Source organism: Mesocricetus auratus, unplaced genomic scaffold (genome assembly GCF_017639785.1).
Source record: "Mesocricetus auratus isolate SY011 unplaced genomic scaffold, BCM_Maur_2.0 Super-Scaffold_100027, whole genome shotgun sequence".
NCBI lineage: Eukaryota > Metazoa > Chordata > Mammalia > Rodentia > Cricetidae > Mesocricetus > Mesocricetus auratus.
In genome coordinates this window covers 24,977,706-24,990,743 of record NW_024429208.1, presented here as the reverse complement: position 1 = coordinate 24,990,743, position 13,038 = coordinate 24,977,706, and the positions used below count along the sequence as shown (strand labels likewise).

At 41.9% G+C, this 13,038-nt stretch overlaps 1 protein-coding gene across 2 annotated transcripts in view; it reads left to right on the top strand.

Moving 5' to 3' along the window:
* The window catches only part of P4ha1 (prolyl 4-hydroxylase subunit alpha 1), a 139,830-nt gene that overhangs the window by 35,488 nt on the left and 91,304 nt on the right, over positions 1-13,038 (top strand). The window contains exons 2-3 of one of the 2 annotated variants that reach the window (XR_005871252.1): positions 4,291-4,436; positions 5,469-5,548. The gene's annotated coding sequence lies outside the window, so the exon portion shown is untranslated. Of the gene's footprint in view, positions 1-4,290; positions 4,437-5,468; positions 5,549-13,038 lie in introns of those variants that run through there. The other variant, XR_005871251.1, reaches the window with a different exon arrangement.

Genomic DNA, 13,038 nt, shown 5'->3' with positions numbered 1-13,038 from the left:
ACACAACACACACCTGATCCCTCCTGTTCCCAACCCACCCGGCTCCAGCCCACCTACGAAATCTATTCTACTTCCTCTTCCCAGGGAGATCCTTTTGTTCCTCATTAAGCCCTCCTTGTTACTTAGCTTCTCTGGGCCTATGGATTGTAGCATGATTATCTTTATAGTTAATATCCACTTATAAGTGAGCACATACAATGTTTGTCTTTCTGGGTCTGGGTTACCTCACTCAGGATGACTTTTTTTCCAATTCCATTCATTTGCCTGCAAAGTTCATGTCATTGTTTCAACAGTAAAGCAATACTCTATTGTGTAAATATACACATTTTCTTTATCCATTCTTTGCTTAAGGGACATCTAGGTTGTTTCCAGCTTCTAACTATCATGAACAAAGCTACTATGAACATAGTTGAGCAAGTATGCTTGTGATAGGATGGAGAGTCCTTTGGGTATATACACAAAAGTGTGTATATATATATATATATATCCATATCCACATACATATATGGATGGATAGAAAGAAAGAAAGAAAGAAAGAAAGAAAGAAAGATAGATAGATAGATAGATAGATAGATCTGGGTCTTTCAGTAAATCGATTCCCAATTTTCTGAGAAACCACCATATTGATTTCTAAAGTGGTCATACATATACTCTGCCACTTATTTCTTTAAGTTTATCCTCATTTTTCTTGAATAGCTATATCACTAAATTTGGAGAATTTTAACCGTTATTTTCAAGTACTTGATTTCACTCTCAACACTTCTGGAATGCCAACAGTAGGAATTGTGGTTTGATAAAACCCTGAACACAACTCCAGACCCTGACCATTGCATAACTCAGTCACTCACGATCACCTGCACCCCAATAGCTGGGCAAAGCAGTTGCTGAAGATAAAATGGACTTGTCTGGACAAACCACACCAGGAAGTAGAGACTGCCCCCAGCTCCTGAAGCTGATTTAACTTCCCATTCCCCAAACCCACTATATAAACTCCAAGTATCCATTTCCCTCTTTACAGGCACCCTTTTTCCCACTGGAGAGTGTCTGCCCTTCATTGTTTGGAACCAAACAAACAAACAAACGCCAGTCTGTTGGGCTGAAGTCAAACAAACAAACGCCAGTCTGTTGGGCTGAAGTCAAACAGGTCTCCGTCAGCTTTCTGTCTAACACATAGACTCTTTTTTTTTTTTTTTTTGGTTTTTTTTTAGACAGGGTTTCTCTGTAGCTTTGGAGGCTGTCCTCCAAATAGCTCTTGTGGACCAGCCTGGCCTCAAACTCACAGAGATCCACCTGCCTCTGCCTCCTGAGTGCTAGGACTAAAGGTGTGTGCCACCACTGCCCGGCCACATAAGACTCTTTTTTTCTGCCTGTTTTCCTTCTGTTGGTCAGGTTTTGGTAAATTTCACTGATCAACCTACAAGTTCACCAATTCTATGTAGCTATTTTCATTATACAATTAAATCCATCTAGTGAGTTTTAAATTTTCAGGTATCATATTCAGTTTCATAATTTCCTTTTGTATTTTCTCCACTGTTGAGGTCTTTGTTTTTGCTTTCATGTAACACAGATACTGAAGCAGTTCTCTATGGGCTTTCTGAATGACTTTGTTGCAACCAGTCCCCCCATTTTAGCAGCCATGACAGGCTAACATGTGTTTGCATGACCTTGCGGCTCCTGTCCTGGTCACTCGGAGGTCAGATCTCTTCGTGGCAAGGAGCCAATCAAAAGTTACCTGGCAGGGCTGTGCTTTACGGCTCTGGGTGTGCTTTAGGGACAGTGCACAACAGTGACGTGCAGAACATAGCAACTGCCCTGGGAGGGCCTATGGGCCATAACAACCAGTTGACCAATCAACACAGGGCAGGTCACCCAAACCTAGAAGTGTACCACTCCTGAGACTGTTTCATATCCCTAGACGCTCCCCTTACACTGCCCTTTAAGATCCCTGCCTCGAGGTTGCTTGGGGTCTCTCTCCAGCCATTCGCCATGGTGTCGGGGTGAAGGGCCTGAGCTAATGGGGTTAGCTCGTTAAACATCTACGATAAAAGACTCTTTGCTTTTGCATAGAAATGGGCCTCTTGGTGATTTTGGGGTTCAGAATTTGGGCACAACAACTTTTTCCTGGGGATTGCAACATTCCCAATTGAAACATCACCCTCCAGCTCAGAGACAGAAAGAGAGGCTCATGAGCCTGGGGGGGGGTTAAAAAAGGTCACATGGCTGGGAGAACAGACACTCAAAAGATTCTGGAGAGCTCCTTCTGAGCAATATCAAGCAGAAGTAAACACTTCACTGCAGAGAAAACGAGATATGGGATGGTGGAGCTGCCTGCAGTTGTACAAGGAGTTTCTCTGTTGTAACTTTTGTGGACCTTAACCCACATTGGTGGGGTTTTCTAGTGGTCCAGCTGCTTTTGTTGTTTTGAATTATCCCTGCTCACTGTAACTTCTCACATATACTCCTGTGAGTAATCGCAGTAAAACCTCATTGGCTCGCCAAGATAAGCAGGTGTGTAATTGTTACTTTGGTGTATGATGGGTTTCCTTTCTGGATAAAGGGACATGTGTGTTGCATCTCCCCAGAAATCTGACACACAATACTGCTTTAACATACACATCAGATAATTCCAACATCAGCTTAATTAGTATTAGTGCTCCTGGTTTTTCTTATTTAAGTTGTGATTTTTCCCTATGTGTTGATATGATTAATCATTTTTAACTGTACCCTGGGTATTTTGGATGCTATTATTAATCCCAAAGATTCAATGAGGAAGACCACTGACCAAATCATCATGACCAAATAAGGCAAGTAATTAATTACAGCACGTTTCTTTATTTGTGTATACAGGCACCTCCCTTTAAGGCAGGGTTCAAGAGGTAAGCATTGGTGGTGGGGAAGATAAGGGTTTTTTTTTTCTTCAAGACAGGGTTTCTCTGTGGCTTTGGAGGCTGTCCTGGAACTCGCTCTGTAGACCAGGCTGGCCTCGAACTCACAGAGATCCGCCTGCCTCTGCCTCCCGAGTGCTGGGATTAAAGGCGTGGGCCAGGGTTTTATAGAGCAGGAATAGGAAGTTCCAAATGGGGGATTTGGCAGGCAAATTGGCAGGTTACAAAAGCAGAATGTAACAAGTTGGTTATAACAACCTCTTGTGAAACAAAGACATAGTTGCTAGGTGGTCGCAACAAGGTAGTAGTCATAACAAGAGGATCATAACAACAGGTAGTCATAACAGCAGGTAGCCATAACAACGGGTAGTCATAACAAGGTGGTCACAATAACTTAAGGGCTACTGTTCCTGGGACAGGCAGTGTGGATTTGTAGTTAAGATTACAGGTGAGGCATAGCACAGTCCTTGAGAAAGAGAGTTTTCATCATAAATAGGAATGAGCCTAGCTTGTCTTTACCATAAAATGGCTTTCGAGTCTCAGATGGAGGCAGGCTGGTTCATCATTACATTGTGAGACCCTGAATCATACTTAAACGTTCTGCTTTTAACCAGCATCTTCCTGTTGAATAGTAGGGAGCACAAGAACTTGATGGGCAGGCTTCCTGTAGATTCTGCCAAAACTATCTCGGCAAAAGTAGAGAGAGCAAATGAGTGTTTCTGAATGAAGCTGGAATCTGAACTCCATTCTAGATTCTACTGACATCACTTTAGTAGTCAGCCTGGGGTGCTAGCAGCTTCCAGCAGGTGAGAGATAGACAGAAGAGCAATAATTTTCCTTCCACCACAGTGAAGTCCCATCTTGCTTTTCAATTTTATTGGCTCTAGAATGAACTAAGAGACATGGCTCAGGGCTGGGGAGATGGTTCAGCAGTTAAGAACACTTGCTGCTCTTTTAAGGGCCCCAGTTGAGTTCCTGGCACTCATGTTGGGCAGCTCACAGGTACCTGTAATTCCAACTCCAGTGTATCTAACTTTTTTATGACCTCAGTGAGCACTTACATGTATATGGTATATGCACATAGACACACACACACACACACACACACACACACACACACACACACACACACACGAAGAGAAAGTAAAAATAGAAATCGATAGAGTGAGGCACAGCAGGCTTTGGGGATTTTCTTAGTTAGGTTCTTAGTGGGGGAAGTCCCAGTCTAATTTGGGTGACACCTTCCAGTGGCAGCACAGATATAAGGACATCTGAGGGGAAAGATTTGTTTTCTTAAGTGCTTGCCTCTGTATCTCACTCGAGTCCCTCTCTCTCTCTCTCTCTCTCTCTCTCTCTCTCTCTCTCTCTCTCTCTCTCTCTCTCGTTGATGTCACTGCCACTGCAGCTACCACCGACGCTGGCATCTTCTGCTATCTTCAGAGCCCAGCTTCCTTACCCTTTTGATATGGACTGAATGAGGACCAGGGACTCCAGAAACACTCCAGGCCTTCAGTTGCAGACTGAAACTACCAAGGTTTTTGGCATCATGGGGTGAGTAGGCACCCATTTTCAACCTCTCTGATGTGAAGATAGTCATTGTTGCACTACTCAGATCATATATAAATCAATCTAACCCCACCCTCTTAAGATTTATTTTATTTTTATTCATGTGTACATACATTTATACAAGAGTGTGAGATAGTCCCTGTGGAGGACAGAAAATAGTGTCAGATTCCCTGGAATTAGAATTACAGGCAGTCGTGAGCCACCTGACCAGGGGTGCCCCAAGAGCAGCAAATGCCCCTAACCACTGAGCTATCTGTTCAGCCCCAACCCTCTCAACATATTTATTCATTCTATTCTAATCTCTAAAGAACCCTAGCACAGCCATCAAATCCTCACTCCTCCTTGCTGACACCACCAGTACTAGATTTTGAATTGCTGTACTTCACGGGCAGAGGGTTGTGGCGAGAAGCCAGCTTCTTAGTCTTGCTAAAGCTGCTAGAGATAGTTTTTTCCCAGTGCCTTTTCTTCCTTATTGAAATATATTAGATTTCACCAAAAAAGTGTTTGATGCCACAGTTTTCCTAGCTCTTTGGATGGATAAAGTAGGCTTTTTTTTTTTTTTTGCAGCACCTGGTTTTTACTCCTCTTTCTTCCTCTCCATCTTACCTTCTCTTACTTTTTTCTCCCCTTCCTCCCTTCCTTTCTTCTTCCCTGCCTTCTGCTTCTCCTTCTCCCCTCATTCCTGAGTCTTTGTTCTACCTGTGACCTTTTATAGACTTGTGTTAGAGGTTTTAAACAAGGAAAGAAATACAGGGATGAATTCCTGGAATTCCTAGCTTCCTTGTCCATCTTCTTTTCTCCTATCAGAGCTCTCAACCCCCCATGCTTGTCTGCTGTCCTGTGCCTAATGCCTTCTAGTTACCAGGGAGGACCTCGAAGGATAAAGATGCCTCGTCTTATAAAAATCTGGACAATAACTGTATTTTTTTATTTATATACCTCCAACTTACTGTATTTAAAAGAATGTGAGTTTTCTGCAACAATTGGAACATCTGTACTATCCCTCTTCCCTCCAAGGCCCAGGAAACACCATGCAAAAAGTGGTAGAAAGGATTATAAGCCAGAGCCCAGAGAGGACTGAAGCAAAAGGATATCGAGGTATGGCAAGACCATGGCCCTCATTAATTCATACTGCTTTGGTTGTCTGTACCACACCTGCATAAGAGCAAGACTGTTAACAGCCTACAATGGATGGGCAGGGCATGGTATATGAGTCCAGGCCATTAATTGAGCTATTGGCAGTTGATAACTGCTAGGGGAAGTTGAGTCAGGGTACAGTCCCAGGCATATTTGATTCCTTGCAGTAGATGCCCCCACACCTATATGTACATGGGAAGTACATTAGGACTCAATGGGTTATTTTTTTTAAAGGTTATAAGGGTGTGATGGCTTGTCTTATGTCAATTTGACACACAAACTAGAGTTATCTGGAAGGACAGAAACTTTATTGAGGAAATGCCTCCATCAGATCTAGTTGTAAAGTATTAGTTATTGTTGGGGTAGGGCCAAGTCCATTGTGGGTGGAACCATTCCTAGGCTGATGGTCCTGAATTCTATAATAAAGTAGTCTGAGCATGTCATAATGAAAGTCAGTAAGCAGCACCCCTCCATGACCTCTGCATCAGCTCCTGCCTCCAGGTTCCTGTCCTGTTTGAGTTCCTGACCCGACTTCCTTTGATGATGAACAGTGCTGTGGAAGTGTAAGCCAAATAAACTCTTTCCTCCCCAAGTTACTTTGGGTCACACTGGTGTTTTATCACAGCAGTAGAAACCCTAAGACAATACTGAAAAATAAAACTCCCAGGCATGTGACACTCAGCCATGCTTTTGCCAGTTTTGAATATGCTTTGCAAAAACAAAAATGATTGCCATGGTAGGGTAGTGAGGTTGAGTAACCCTGAATATATTGTGTTGGGAGATCACTTATATCCAACAAAGTTCGCCTATTTTAAGTGTATATCTTAAAGAATTTTAACCGATAGTGTAACACTGAAGCCAAAACCATGCTGAAATACAGAACATTTTCACTAACCTAAAATATTCCTTCCTGTTCTTTGCTAGCCAGTTCTTCCTCTTTACAGTTCCCCAACCCTTCATCTGGTGTTGCCTTCAACTGTAGACTTTACTGAACTATACATAGATGGCCTGTGACTTCATACTTTTACTTTATGATGCTGTGAGAGTGATATACATTCATTAAAACCATATTTTCAACTTTGGTCTTTTTCTTTGTTGCTGGACAGCTGCAGCTGCCAGTCTGTGGTCATGGGATAGACAGGTGATATTTTATAGTGTCCTGTGTTGCTAAGCTGTGACATTTAATAGGTTAAGTGTACCAACTATTTTTTTTAACTTACGTTTCTGGCTTACTGGTTTTATTGAGATGCAGTCTCATGGTAAATAGAGGGACATCTGTGTGTGTGTGTATAATCATAAGGCATATGTCCTTTTAAAACCTCGCTTTTTTTACTCAGTTCAATATTGCATTTATATGGTTTTGTCTAGTCGTCACTCATTTCTTCATATTGAAGATTCTTGCTACTTTGTTGGAATGTATCTCAGTGTGTTTTCTGTTCATCATTTGAGGGCCATTTGAGTTTGATTTGGGGCTATTCTGATGAAAGCTGCTGTAAACACTTCTGTAGAGGTATTTGTTGAGTGGTGGGGTGTCTTTCAACTTCTCTTGGGTAAATACATAACTGTGAGACTGTTGAAATTGATTATATGTACGTATGTATAGTTTGTAGAACTATTTTCCAAATTGGCTTACCACGTTATATTCTCAGGTTTGTCTCTATTGGAAATGTCAGGGATTTTTGTGGGCTCTGTTAGGTCTCTCAGGCAGTCCATCTATCCAGAAATGAACTCAAATTGGACTACAGGATTTCTGGCAGTTAGATAAAAGCCAGTATTCCTCAGGAACTTGTGAAAACAATTCCCATCTGCCAAAAGCGGTCATTTCCCTTAACTTTGGTCAAGAGACAAATAGACTATCCATGGCACCTGTCAATCATATCAAAATACATGCTAGCCTCAGTACCATGAGTACATTTCAAAGTCCACAAGCAGCATCTCAGCCCTTCTCACCTCCTCCTCTACCCCAAACTCCCTCTAGCTCAGGGGTGTCTCTCCCCACAGCTACTCACACTCCTTATAGCCCGCTATTCTCACTCACTGTGTTCTCTCTCTCTCTCTCTCTCTCTCTCTCTCTCTCTCTCTCTCTCTCTCTCTCTCTCTCTCTCCTATTCCCCCTTCCTCTTACGTTTTCTCTCTCCATTATCTGTCTCCTGCTATGACTATCTCTCCATCTCCACTGTTCTCTCCTGATTTTGCCTAGCCCTGGCCATGTTCAGTCTACTTCCTTCTCTCTCCACTCTGGCTGTTCTCTCCCTCAAATCTGCAGTAAAAACCTTAACCGTATCATGGAGCAGCCATGTTGGCAGTTTCTTTACTGCACCCCCTCAAATACAGGGGTAAAGTGCTATCTTATTGTGGTTATAACCTGTAGCTTTCAAGGAGTATATCTGTTCCATTAAGTGGTTAGTTACATTTATGGACACTAGCTGATGCTTTATTGTCAGCTGAATTTCCTTGTGATTGATTTTCCCCCTCTCATTATTTGTATTGATAATTTATGTTTTCATTTTGCTATCTTGTGGCCAGGGGATTTCTACACCTTTAGCACATTATAAAAAAATTTAATGGGTGTTTTGGCTATTTACAATATATGTTTAAACTTCTTACAGTTGATCTACATGTAATAAGTGCCTATCTATGTATATCACTTTATGCATAGTACATGAAACATCTAAGTTTAAACTTTCATTTATTCCCTCATGTCCTTCTGGCCACTCTATTTTGGTTCTGCATATGCTGTTCCCACAGCTTGGTGCTATTACTTTTGCTTTAAACATCCAATTACAATGTAAAGACATGTTTAAATGGAAATAAAAACTCTGGTTCCCTTTATAATTCTTCTTATAGTTCACTGACATTTCTTGTCCAACAGGAAGTCAATAATCTCCTCACTACCGTTTGTTTCACATTAAATCAATCATGCTGGATATTGTATTTTTTAAAGTGTTTTTCTAAGTTAGCATGAAAAGTAGTGGGGCTTATTATGGCATTTTCATACTTACATGTCATTGTAGTTTGTTCTAATCCATCTCCCACAGGGCACGTCTTATTCCCCATCCACTCTTGCTGGTCCTCTTCTGTTCCCCAAAGGCTTCCTATCTGGCTTTCTAGTCACAAATATTTAATTACCCCCTCTTTGCCAAACTCCACACCCTTCCCTTTGTTGGAATCAGGCAAAAATACCTTGTCCTGTGTACTGAGATTTTGACTTCAAACTCCATTTTCCTGTAGGGTGAAACAAAGTTCACATTCCCAAGCCCTAGGGGATCTGGGGACCTTCCAATAGCTGATCAAACTCCTTAAATAGAAATGATCTGATGTACATCTTTAGTTCTCTAAAACTTGAACAAAAGACATGCTAACATGGAAGGAGGAAATCTCTCAGGACCCCTGGAGTCTATATGGTGGAAGGATAAAACTGACTTCTACAAGCAGTGCTCTGGCTGTTGTGTGTGCACTGTGGCACGTGCCTGTGCAAATATGTATGTATGTATGTATATACATTTTTAAATGTCCAGGGCATCTGTAGTAGTTTGAATGTAATTGGCTCCTATAAGGTCACAGGGAGTGGCACTATTGGGAGGTGTGACCTTGTTGGAGTAGGTGTGGTCTTGCTGGAGGAAATGTGTCACTGTGGAGGTGGCTTTTGAGGTCTCCATGTATACTCAAGCTAGGCCTAGTGTAGCAGTTTTTTTCTGCTGCCTGCAAATCAAGATGTAGAACTCTCAGCTCCTTCTCCAGCACTATGCCTGCCTGCACCATGATAACAATGGACTAAATATCTGAAATTGCAAGCCACCCAATTAGATGTTTTCCTTCTCTTCACAGCAATAGAAACCCTAACTAAGACAGCATCCAAAATAAGACACAGCAAAACCAAACCACCCTCAGTTTATTAATTCATTTAGAAATTACTTACTTTTAAATGTTTTCAATTAGAAATAGAATTACATCAATAGCCCCCCTCTTTCAGCCAGTGCCTCTCACAAACCTTCCATCTGAGTCCTCCTATGCCCTCCACTACTCGCAAGTCGATGGCCTCTTTTTCTTTATTACATTACTTCATTTTTAGTCACTTACAACTACATTTGGCCCAGCTTACAACTTAGACTGACAGCTACCAGTCCTGCTGTTATGAAGACTTTATACAACAGGATGGAACACACCCTCTGACACTTGACTATACAAACACCATCTGGACACGGTCCTGCCACTCCTCACACATCACATAAAGAAGACAAACAGTGAGCCATACACAAGGGAGAGCCCTGCATTCACACTGAGGAAATGAAGCCTGCAGTATTTTTCCCTCCTATTCTTACCTTGGCTTGTCTTGAGTACCTTAACTCTGTGTAATATTGCCAGAGCTCTTATCTGCAAAATGTTAGGGTTTAGATTTCTCTGATTTCTGGAAGTCCTGGACTAAATTTCATGGCTAGTTCATGTTCTCATAGCTTTCCTTCTTTGGACTCTGCCTTTTGATTTCTGAGCCACACATTTTAAATTGCTATAATGCCATACATACATTGGGTTTTCCTTAGTGAAAAACTGTAGTGTGTCAGGATTTTAAAAAAAATCTTGCAAGAGATTTTTTAAAAAAAAATCTTATATGAGTATATCTCATCAGATTTATGTTCGTACTCGAAATCCCAACCTCAGAATAGTATGCTAATTATGTTACAAAAATAGTAAAGCATGTTGGTCAGACTTGGGAGTAGATGTAGGAGTAGACTATCCCAAAAGATTTTTCATTCTGAAAAGTAGACATTGCTGAAGGTGCTGTAGTTTGGGTAAGCATTATTGTCTCAGTCTGCAGCCTGTGGCTTTACTTCAGCAGTGAAAGGAAGGTAGTTATGGGGGACTTGGCCTTGGGGAGGATATGGGCAGCTGAGCTCTGCTCTTTCCTCATCTTTCCCTCTGGCCACCTCAAAGTCGGCAGCTTCCTCTGCCACGTACAACTACCATGATGTGTTGGCTTACCACAGAACCAAGATGGATGAAGCCTGGCCCTAACAGCTCCAGTATGCAAGTCCAACGTCAGGGCTACTGAAACGTATGTTTAAATAAACAGTGGGCTATGAGATGTGTGTATAATTAAGCAGTCAAGGGGGTTGTTTATCTGAGATACATTGTCACAGTGATGGGAAGCCGACAAACACAGGAAGTATGGATGATTAACGTGAGCAGTCACAAAAATAATGACTTGAGAGCCGAAACAAAATGGGGAAAATAGCGACGTACCAAACTAACAGCATTAACTTTAAGATTCAAATGTTATAGATTTATTAGTTTTTTTCTTTACTTAATTCTTATCAATTTACTCTAATACATGATTTTTAGTTGAAAGAATAAGATCCAAATGTTTTTCCAGCTCTGGGTGGGGTCATGAATTTCTGAACTGTCAGGAAAATCCTAAGATTACTATCTAGCAGGAAGTGTTAGGGCAGAAAGCAAAAGCATACTACTGTTTTCTCCATTAAGAGCTGACCACCTGCGTAAGAAAACACCACTTGTGAAGGCTGGCTGCTCCAGGAACTTAGAGACAGTATACGGCCTATCTTAGCATACAGGGCAGCACAAAGGCCTGTTACAGACTTTCTGCTTCATCCCACAAGTGACTGCTTCCCTCCATAATGACCTCCCTGACTACTGTTCTCTCTCAGCCTGCTTTCCATGTCTCTGCAACAAGCCTTACCTGTCTCCCACGTGTTAGCACTCAGGCATCTGTACTGGCCTGTCCTTGGGGTTCTGACAGGGCACGCCCTCAGCTGCAGCCACTAAGAGCACCACCTGTGCGTGTTCACCGCATTCCCTTTTAAAAGGGCCCTGCCCGCCTCCCATCCGCCTCTCTTTCTTTTTCTCCCCTTTGTCTGTTTCTCTCTCTTTCTCTGCCTCTCTTTCCTCTCTCCTGCCACTCCTACCCCCAGAGGTGGGTCTCCCTGCTCCACTTTCCCTAGTTGAAAAACAAAGAAACAACAAAAACACCCCCACTTGAACTCTGTCCCGTGGCATATCTCTTTCGAGCACCGCTTTTTTAAAAAATTACAACACTATGCTGTATTTTGTGAAGATCAAAAGGAGTGAGATCCAGGTAACACTCTGGCCCCACATAGAAATCTCTCCCACATTTGAATTTGGAGCATCAGTTAAAGCCTTGGTGCCCAAGGAGTCTTATGTTTTTACATGAGCAGAGTCACCGTGGTAGTTTTGTGACCTCCGTGGTATCTGTGTGACAGAGACCACACCTGACCCTACGCCCTTAATCTGCCTTAAACTTTGTTGTGAATATGGGATTGAGATCATTGCTACCAAGAAACTTTTCTCCAAAATTGCACTATCCGTAAATGCCTAAAGAATAAACTGCCTGGGATCAGACCCCAGAAGTTTGAACCAACCTGGCTAACTAAGTCCTGCAGAACTGGGATTCTTTTTGTCTCTCACATCTGTTTCCCTGCCAGCTGTAGCATTCGCAGGGACCCCTATCCGTGAGTGCTGTAATTTAGGTCCTGTTCACACCTGGAATTAATACTTTGTTTATGTTAGTAGCAGGAGGGTATGGTCCTGAGACATAGCTCCATGCTGCCACCTGTGGCAATCTGTGGCATTGTCCTCAGAGTTCTAATTTCAGGTGAAGGTTTCTTGACTTCACCACAGAAGAAAATTTGTGGATGAATTCCACATGAATTGAGCCGAGTTGAAGTTTCTATGAAGAACATGTTTAGAATAGATTTAAGCATGAATGTTATAGAGAGGCCTTTGGAGTAAGAGTAACATGGATAAAGGTGCCTCATGGGAGACTCGTGCCTAAGTGTCATTAGTCGCCATAAATATGGGGAGGAAGGGTGGTTAAGACATGATTTTTATTATACATGGGATTTCTCATGAGAAGTTCTGGGAAAATTTCAGGAAAAGAGAAAGACCACCCACTTGGGCCTTAAGCATGATTCATTGCTATTTTATATTCTTATTTGAAAAGTCTTTACTGTATTAATTACATTTGTTGTCGTTGTATTAAAATACTATGACCAAAAGCTTAAGGAAGAGTTTGGCTTTAAATTCCAGAGGATTAGCTGTCCATAATGGCGGAGAAGGCTTGGCATTAGAGTAGGACCTGAGAGATCACATCTCATCTGCATACACAAGAAAAGGAGAGCAGACCCTTCGAATTTCCTTTCACTTCTCATGTCGCTTGAATTTTTCTTGTCTTTCTATCCTACTTCAATATGAGGAACCAAAAAACAAAACAAAAACACATAAATAAAATCTCATGTCAAATATCACACTCTGGTTTGTTCTTAGAGATAGTAGGTGCAGTCATGTTTCAGGATTTTGCATTGTTCTTTCTCTCTCCTCCTCTCTCTCTCTCTCTCTCTGTGTGTGTGTGTGTGTGTGTGTGTGTGTGTGTGTGTGTGTGTGTGTTTGAGACAAGGTTGTCAGGTTTCTCTGTGTA